The sequence below is a fragment of the Anolis sagrei genome, chromosome 2, assembly GCF_037176765.1.
Source record: "Anolis sagrei isolate rAnoSag1 chromosome 2, rAnoSag1.mat, whole genome shotgun sequence".
Classification (NCBI taxonomy): Eukaryota; Metazoa; Chordata; class Lepidosauria; order Squamata; family Dactyloidae; genus Anolis; species Anolis sagrei.
This window is the reverse complement of record NC_090022.1, coordinates 71,059,836-71,070,436: the sequence shown is the minus strand read 5'-3', so window position 1 is coordinate 71,070,436 and position 10,601 is coordinate 71,059,836.

Genomic DNA, 10,601 nt, shown 5'->3' with positions numbered 1-10,601 from the left:
GGGGGGGGGAGTTTGCCCTTTTTTTTGCAGTGGGTGCTTCATTCCTTCTACAGTTGTGAAACAGTAGGAAGGAATATATGACATTCGCTATAGGTATTTGCAGAAACGGAGTATTAGACTTTGGAGGGGGAATGTGGCATTTTTTACAAGCTTTCTTCCCACTATTGAGATGCGCACAAGTTGAAGCAGTTGCACTAAGAATGTGTTTTTTTGCTGTAGTAAGTGAATGCTCATTTCTTATTCAGGGAATCCATGAAGTGTCAAGCCAGAAGGTACACAGTTTAGAGGCATTGACATTTGCTATAGAAAAAACTGGATATTCCAGACTTGAGGTAAAAACTTTGCAGAGGGGTTCTCTGCATTGCCTCAGGTGTGTTGAAGCAATCTAACCAGTGCTTACTGGCTGTCATTTCGGTGTTAAGGTTTCATTTCATACAAACTTGTCATGGTTTGTCACAAGCTTCGATTTCCTGCTTTCCCCATTGTCACTGTTGTCTGTATTTACCAATGCCTACAGTATGAGGGAAATACCTAATCCTGAGACCTGTGGCCTTTCTCTGGCAAAATCTATACTGGTTAGTGGGACTAGCATTTTTATTCTGGAAGTAAGCTAGTAATTGCTTATTGTCATAGCAACTAGGTATGTGAGCTAAAATAAAAGACAGTTTGAGCACATATTTGACCCTTGTGACTAGGCTGGATATCGGCATTGTCCAAACTTATGTCTTCTCTTGTGCCGCCTCACCCCCAAACCTCTCACTGCTATTGGATCACAGGACCTCCATTCGATCCAGTGTAACAAAGTAACAATAGGTTTGTAACACTATAGAGACAGGAGTTTTAAAGGTTGTACAGAGAATACAAAACAAAAATCCATTTAATTTTTTATGTTTAACAAGATGACCTAAAGTAATTACCTACTCCTGGGGATTGTGAAATTGAACAGAGACACTGTATGTATGTCTGTTCAAGAACAAGAGCAGCCAATTTCCTTTCCATGCCAACAGTGTACTTTTTAACTAAAGGAACTGTGGAACATGCTGCCATAAGCTACATATATAACAAAAATTGAAATAAGGTTACAGAAAGCATATAAAGAAATAATGATACATGCTAGCTAATGTGATGAAAATTAACAAATTACATTTAACTACACATTCAGAGTTAAAGAACATTATAGTTTCTTTATAACTATCTTATCCCACTACCTTTAAAAAGGTAAGGCTGTCTTTAAGATCCAATTTTGTTGTCTTTCTGCCCAAGAAATAGAAGAAGAAGAAACCTATTTGCTTAAAGTTTGCTTTAGTTTACTTTTGTTTCTTTTTTCATAATGATACCCAAAAGCACATTATGAAACATGTTACTCTAAAAATGAATCAGAGCACAGAATACGTTAAGGATTAGCCCAGTGTCGAAATTTAGCAATGGCTAAGAAATCCAGCTGTGTCCATTTGCCAAGAGAATAGACAAAACAGAATGAGTTCTCCCTGCAACTTCCCACGTATTGTCCAAATCACTGAAGATTTTAGCTTCAGCAGAGCTATAAGAGGAGCAGGCCTATTGCATTAACAGATGTCTGCATGCACTAGAAATAAAGAATCTTGAACTATTTACTTCATTCAATCACAACATTCATGATAAACAAACAAATCGCTTTCCCTAAACAAATGAAGGTGGTAGTGCACCCCTGTATGACTTATTTTGACTGGGTTGATTTTCTATAATGATTTGTCTAAGCTCTCTCCAATGCAAATATGTAAAACTTTTGCCCTTATATTTTAACTAACCAGCATGCCGGGGGGGGGGGGGGGGATGTTTTCCTTTTTCAGCCGGCACTAATTAAAAGGTCCTTCCCTCCTACTTTTGTCTCACAAGGAGCATTTATCCTACTAGGAGTGGTGGCTTTCTGTGGCCACCAGAAATATCCCCTGGCAAGCACAATTTAAATATAGAAGATAAACATCCATGTTAATATTAGAATTTTAAGCAGGATAAATTTAATCTACCAGGAGGATTTTCTCCACTGATCACAATACATTTTATCCACCAGGTGGATTCTGAAATAGCCCCCTCTTTTAAGAGTATGGTGAGACTGGCAGTGCAATCCTGATCATGCATACTTAGAACTGGGACTCATCTGAGTTGTCTGGGACTTGCTTCCTAAGTCAGTGCACTCAGGAATGGTTGCAGCCTGAATACAGAGAGGAAAAGGTTCTGACAGTATGCCCCCCTCCCAGCAAGTTGACAGATATAAACATATACCAGCTGCTTTCATCCTTTTCTCATCATCACCAAGTTTTATGGAGAGGGGCAAGTTTAGCTATGTGTTCATAAGGATCTATGTGGGGAACCATCGTTTTCACATTTCTACACAATGTTATGTATGTGTCTGTATTAAGTGGCTTTTAAAAGGGGGTTGTGCTGTTTTGTGTTTATGTGTACGATGCAATTTCCAGTGTATTTCAATTGGTAAGTGTGAAATTTAGCGTCATATACAGTAAATCAGGGCCACAAAGTGTAATGCAGAGGTCAGTCCAGTTGCCAAACTGGATGTCCTATGCTGTATTATTCAAATTGCTTAGTAGATTTCTCAAACCATGTTGCATGGGGTTTGTGCTGACATGGCTTAGAAAGCCAGAATTCCTATAAAAAGCATAGTAATAAATTCTTTGGAGACAGAGAGGAAAATGGAAAATATTTTTTTAATATTTTTGGAGAGTAAAATAGCACACACAATCATGGTGCCTTGGAAAAGGTATAAACTGCTCCAAACTATGTTCTTCTTGCCCCTTGTCTAGAGGGAGGGGGAGTTGCAGAGACATCTGTGGTGGAAAAACAGGAGGAATTTGTTCCATCGTGCAGTAGCAGTAGGTAATATATTTGCATTTTGTTACAATAACAAAGTACAAGAATTCCTTCCCCCACAAGTATTCCCACTCTCATTTTTTTCCTCTTATTTAATCCTAAAAGAGGGGACTAAATCTTATCCTACATGAGGAAAAATAACAGCAGGAAATTTGGGGAGGGGACATCATGTTGATTACTGCCCACTTTTTTATTTCTGTGTAAATATCCCACTTGAATGCTATGTATTTATACAGGAAATCTGAGCAAAAAATGTATAGATTGTGATGTCTGACTGGTACTCTGCCCTGTAAATGTGTTTTTAACCTATCGCAATCTGTTATTTAAAAAAGCAAATCCCTCTAACCAGTTCTCTTTTCGTGTATTCATGTTCAGAAAACCTGTATTAACTGTAAGAAAAAACAAACAAAGGAAAACAAACAAAAATATTTGTACCAGAGTCAAGATATTTCATTGTATATATTGTGATAGCATGTTTCTGGAATCAACAAATAAGTGATGTGAATTTTAGGTGTAAATATGTTTTGTTTAGGGATTTTTCTTCCCTTCCCAATTCACTCAACCGCTGTGATGTGGAATTAAAGATTAATACTGATCCTAAAAAGCATTGAGCAGATGTGCTCTCTGAGTATCACAGAGATATTTATTCAGATGGCCAGTTTATCTTCCCAGTTTCTCTTAAGTCCTAGGTAAATTAGAGGATGCACTTTATATTTTATTGATCTCCTTTTACATTTAATATTCAAGTTATGTCAAAGGAAATTACCTAGAAGTCTGGGAGTGGGAAACTTCTGAAGAAATGGGAAAAGGGGGGAAATTGCTACAATATATTTCATGAGGAAATTAATGTGAACATTGACTCTTAAACAGCCCTGTTTTACTCAGCAGTGTTAACCCGTTTTAAACATTCCACCTGATTTTGGGGTATCATTTTATTTTATTTTTTAAAAAACAAATTGTCAACAGTTATCACTAAAGGAAAGTCGATATTCATGGCAAGAGGAAAAAGAGCTGCTGTTGACTAGAAGGATTTTCTTCTGGCTCTGTGAGGCCTTGAGAGAGGCAAAATAACCCACTCGTTTCTGAAGTAAAGTGCCTACTGGAACACTCACGTGGATTTTCACTGTTTCTGGATTGTTTCTTTAAGGCCATAGTAGTCTGCGGCAGTCAGTTCCAAGTTCACTGAAATAGCTTGACACTGCCCCCATCTGTTGCCAGTCATGAGCAACATTAGTTCTGCTGTCAGTCCAGAAATATATTCTATATCTGAACTATCACTACATGATCCATTTCTAGCAGCATAGGAAGTACCTTTGGATTGCAACTCTTTTCCCCTACCTGTGGCAGAACAGCATGTCCTGTCCACAAGTACCCAGGATCAAAAGAATAGGTTCTCCATCATAAACATAACTGTTCAATATCTGTGATTATATCAATAATTACAGCAGTTAAATACAAAACTAGAAACCACACACAAATGAGTCATAACACACAGAGACTTGCCTTGAATATGCTGTAGTTACTTTTTCGATCAGTTTCAATTTTAGGGATAGAAAGGAGCCAAACCTGACCGGTCAATCTAGATATAATGGTATAATGTTGGTTTAGCTCAGGGCAACTTGACTCAACACACAAGCTTTTGTTAGGTTTTAGCTGGCAAATAAGTGTAGTGGGATATACTGCTGAATGTGGGAGGCCCTGGCACATCTCACTCTGTACCTAATTTGAGCAGGTTACAAAGATATTTCAAGGCCAGTATATTGCACTATAGCTGTGCAGGACATCAAGCATCTTTTCGTATGTTTAACACATTTCTTGTGTAAAAATCACATTTTCTAGCCCCTGGAACAGCAACACTGAATTGCTAGGATTATGCGGTATTCCTTCCCAGTATAATATAAATGTGGTTATGGGAGTGTTGGATAGACCTTGTGACATTGGCAATGAGCAACACAATTTATTTGCCTGCGCCATTTTGTAACCTTTTAAAGATGTTTTACTCTCTCCAAAGGCTGGACATCTGCCTACTATATGAATTAAATGAGTGCACTCATGAAGCCTTTCAATGCAACTGAATTATTTTTATTTTTTTCCTCCTGGGATATTTATTTCAACATACTGATTCTAAGAAATTATAATTTGTTGCATTTATATATAAGGACTGACTTATGAATATTGTCTATTTTAATGCTGTTTAATGTATAGATTATTTGATCATATACAATTGTAATTCTGTTCAAATATGAATAAAAAAAATAAAAAGGGCCAAACACAAGCAGGGATCCGCCACAGTACCATTTTACTTTTTTATTATTACTTTTTACTGTTAATTTTTCCCACAGAGTTGTTGGAATCTCCCTACCCCAAGTACCTCCCCTTAAATATTGTTGCAAACAACAACAACAACTAAGTGAATTGGGAGCATGGAGAGAGTGGTTCTAAAAATGAAATCAGTCATTGCTGGATCTCTTCTCAAGAAGTCCAGCTAGGACGATTGTCATGCAGTTTGCAATATTTTCATTAAATAAAAATTATCACAACAGAAATCAAGCAATTTGCCTCTGCAGTATAGCAAGCCCCATGGGCAAAATAGCTGTAGTTAAGATTAAATACTAAGGCTGCTGCTTGCAGGCAAAAATCCAGAGCTTTGCCATTTGTGCACTTCAGTCAGCACTGAATTCAACTGTATACTGTAAAGCTGAAACAGTCACGAAGAGCAACCAACACAGAATGTCATCCACTGTTCCCTACTGCCTTCACCATCTGTGGGTGAAGATGCATATTTTCATTCAGAATTTTCCTATGCAGGATAGGACCACCAAAGCTGTTCCATTACATCCTTTGCACAACACATTCTGCCTCACTGTCTAGATCTGAGCAGTTAATGCTCGCATATCAAAGCAGTGTAGTCGGAACAATGCAGACGGAGATTACATGAAAAGCAACCTTGTTTTCTCGGACTTCATACATGCAATGCCTATAGACAAGCCCACAACCGAAACCTGCTCTTGGGCTATGAATTCCCTAAACTTGGAGTGACCTCAATCTACTTGAAATACAGATTCAGCAAAGGAAAAACCACTTGATTAGGTTAGCTCTTGGCGTCTCCTTCTCTGGGGGGTTTTAAGTAGAGGCTGGCTGGCCATCTGTCAGGAGTGCTTTGATTGTGTGTTCTTGCATGGCAGAATGGGGTTGGACTGGATGGCCCCTGTGGTGTCTTCTAACTGATTAGAACAGAGGTGAGGAATCCTTGATGTTCCAAGCCTTATAACTGACACCGCCTATTATTGTTGGCGATGCTGGGTGGGGATGACAAGAACTACATATCAATACAGATGGAGAGCCAGTAACTACCCATCCTTGCCTTATGAAGTACTGCTTCAGAACTAATAGATGAGTGTACTTGGCCCTTTTGCCTTTCCTGGCTACTGTATCTTTTTTAACAAGTTCAACTATGTCATGAAGAAGACCAGAACTTGCCAGTGGCCTTACTTTCTTACCAGGAAGAACAGCAGAGATACAAGTTAGCATTGGCACCTTTTTATTTTCAATGTATATTGATACCAAAGTAAAATCACAGAATTGGGAGGGGCTTTATGGGACATGCGACAGCTTTCATATGAACAAAAACTGAGTAAGGCTTCATAAGGCCAGCATGAAATGGTGCAGGTCCCCTAGAAAAGTATACAGAAGAACCAAAGGTTATTGCCTGCAATCTCCAGAACTGATTTCAACCTCATGTGCCCCATCCTGAAATACTGGGGAGATGTTACTGAAAAATGACAAGAGAGACAGATGGTGCCTCTTTGCACCTACATTTATCAGATGTGTGGCAAAGAAAGATCTCTTCCACTAGAGGTGAGTGACTGCGGAAACTTTGTATCTGTACAGATAAGCATATAGATTTCATGTTTCTAGGAGGGTTTTTAAAAAAATAAGAGGTGACTATATCAGGTGATTTTAAATAGTCTAAGATTTTACAGCTGGGGGGGGGGCAATTTGGATTTAAAATCCTAAGGTCCTTGCAAAAAAATCCCAATTTTGATTTGTGTACCTTTTCACCATTCTTAAGTTAACAAAGATGCAACTGCTGTGTTAGTTAATATGGTTTTGAAAGCTATTCAATATTCAAAGACATAGCTTACATATTTTTTTACTTTTCTTTTTCTACTATTTTATGTTTCTATTTACTTGCAGTAGTATTCCCCTACCCCCACTCCTGACTATACCCCCTTTTTATGATATTGTAAATATTATAATTCTACGTTCTTAATAAATAAAAAATCATTTAAAAATATCCAAAGACATAGCTTTCTTAATCTGAAATATCAGTATGCAAAGAAAATGTGTGGCATTTTAGAGACGGAGAGAAAAAATGTGGTAGCATAAACCGTGATCCGTTTCAGTGTCCCGGATTTCGATGGGGATCTCGATCCTTTTCTCGGGAGCCTCAGGAATTCGGGAGAACAGAAATCTTTTTTCACTCTGGGAAGCCGAAAGATTCGTTTTCTAGCTGGTCCATTGGTGGCAATGGGAGGGGGGGGGGGTCTTTAGAGGAGACCTGGCTTTTAGGCCTGGGTAACAACAGAAAAATTTGTTTCTAAAATCGATTCGTTTTTTGGGGTTTTTTGCATTTCGATATTTAAAAGAATTCCGAAATTTTCCTTTAAAAAAGTTCAATATTTACAAAATTTCGTAAATGGTAAAAAAATTATGAAACAATAACGAAACAATAATGAATTGATTCGTTAATGGCGGCCGCGATCGCGCAATACGTTAAAAAAACTTCTGAAGCTTTCCTCTCCCTCTGTTGTTGACTGTTGGTGTGATATTATAATTTTTTTTCACTAATTAAACAAAAAACAACTATAAAACTTGCCCCAGACATGCGGAAATAATAACGAAACGACCTCAAACCAATAACAAAACGAATACATAACGAAATACGAAGCATTTACGAAACGAATTGAAAAATTCGTTTCGTTTCTAAGTTGCTCCAGAATGGTTCGTTATCGCTTCGTTAACAAAAAAAATAACGAATTTTTAACGAATTACGAATTAACGAAACGAAACCGCCCAGCCCTACTGGCTTTAAAGAGAGAGCTTAAGAAACCTCACTTCCTAGGACCCTTTTCCTTCTAGTGGCTGTCTCCATACCTGCACTCAACGTGTAACCAAAAGAAACCAAAAGCAGATGATTTTTGACAGCCACTGTTCTGTTGTGGCCAGTAAAAAAATGGCGGTGGAGTCCATGCTATTATGAGCTTTCAAACAAACTGAAGGCAAATGTTCAAAATGAATTTGTGCACAAACCTAATGCTATAGAATTGATGCGATTTACTACCACTCTAACTGCCATGGCTTAATGCTCTTGAATCCTGAGAATTGTAGCTGTCAAAGACTGCTGGTGAGGCACCACCAGTCTTTGGCAGCTACAACTCAGGATTCAAGAGCATTAAGCCATGGCAGTTTGAATGGTATCCAATTACTACAACTTCCAGGATTGACATAGCATTGAGCCATGTCATTTAAAGTGGTACCAAAAAGTGGTAACAAACTGCATTAATTTCAGTGTATATATATCCTAAGAGGAATGCATCTGACGAAGTAGGCTAAGTCTATGAAAGCATATACTACCAACTTGGTTCTCTAACGTGTTACAAGACCCTTTTGCACACTTATATTTGGTATTCATATGCTATCCCATATGCTTGCAGTAATGGGTCAGAGAAGGCACAAGAACAGTTCGTGCCCTGTCTGTCTTGTCCTATGAACCACTCTAGCAACAACTTTTGCCTGTCAAGACTTACTGGCAGTTCTCCTAGAATGCACAAGAGGGAGCTGTTTTCCATTTCCTAGAAAAGAATGCATCTGAGGAAGCAGGCTTTCATAGACTCCCCAAGGAGTGCCAGCAGCACCTCTTGGGGTGAGGAGAAAATGGGAACCTATTCCTGAGTCTCCCAGAAACAAAGTGCTATTAAAGAACAACAAATAGTGCTGTTTGCTTTATAATCTCAGTGCTGCTTTATTTGTCTACCAGTTTAGACAAACATGTTCTGTTTCTATGGGAAGAATAAAGAAAGTGGAGATAATGGTTTGCCAGTCAATACCAGAAAAACCATCTATGTAGAGCTGACAAAATCATAAAGGGAACCCCTGCTCAGTATCAACTTGGTCTGTGCTGGGCCTGAGTTAAAACAATCCCTTGATTGAAGATTATCCTAAAATAGCCTATTTCTTCAATTACACTATGTAAACACTTTGAAAAAAATTCTGTTCCTGGTTTGAAAGTGTTATTACTGTTTAATTGTGCAATGCTTACTTTGAAAGTAGATGTGATACTCCAGAAACGTTTTGTGGCTGCCACAAGCTATGTTAAATTGGTTGAGACTTGATGAGATATTCACTGAAAAACTATAACAAAATGTGCTGCAGCATATCCCACAAAAACAAAGGTTTTGCAGTTTAATAACTTTTTCCATGTTCTTATGATAGAACGAATTAGGAAATGACATTTATAACCCAGACCAACAATCATGTTACATAGTGTTATAAGACACATATTCCCCATAAAAATATCTCTAAAATTTGTGGGTGGGTGGGTGCGCGCGCACACACATACACACACATATTCCATTGGTGGGACTGAAATTACAGTTGATGGTATCTTAGAATGAAATAAATACAGTATATATTGGTTGAGTTTCTCTTATCCAAAATGCTTAGTACTAAAGGTGTTTTGGGCTTTTTCCAGATTTTGAAGAATTTGAAGAAAGGGTATGTAAACAGAAGCATGAACCAAATACAAGAGAGCAAACAATGGCAAAATGGAGGAAAATAGCAAAATTAATGTGCTGTGTTTTTTTTTATTGACTACCATGGTGGGGAGGAATGCCATAATTAAAACAAACAGAAGATAAAACTAGATAAAACTAACAGCAGAGCTGGTACAACACTACTACTTACAGTATCATCTCTGCCTCTCTCACAGTGACTCAGGAATGAGGAAAGAGCACTGAATGGCTGGCAGTGAATTGACTAAAGGTCGAGTGCATATAGAACACTGCCACGTAATACTTCTCTTCAAGGTTCATGACTGAGTTGTAGGTTTTTTCGGGCTATATGGCCATGTTCTAAAGGCATTTTCTCCTGACGTTTTGCCTGCATCTGTGGCAAGCATCCTCAGAGGTAGTGAGGTCTGTTGGAACTAGGAAAAAGGGTTTATATATCTGTGGAATGACCAGGGTGGGACAAAGGACTCTTGTCTTCTGGAGCTAGGTGTGAATGTTTCAACTGATCACCTTGATTAGCATTTGATTGCCTGGCAGTGCCTGGAGCAATCTTTTGTTGAGAGGTAATTAGATGTCCTTGTTTGTTTCCTCTCTGTTGAGAGGAACTCTGTTTCCTCTCATTCCCTCACAAAATGAACTCATTCTAGAGCAGACACGGCTTCCACTCATTTTCAGACCATTCTTCCTGGCCGCTGGAGCAATCTCTGTCCCTCTTCTCCTGAGCTGCTTTTCAGCTCATTCAGTCCTTGCCTGCAAAACAACTTCCAGGTTAATGGCACTTCTCTCAGGCTGCCCAGTCCTGCCTGCTCCTATTGAGAGGAAGACATGGAAACGCACAAATGGAAAGCACTATTTTCCTTCCTCCTTCCAGAGGCAATATGGGGAAGTGGCTGGAGCCTTGTACCAACTCTGGGGTTTGAAATCCCCGCTCAGCCATGAAACCCG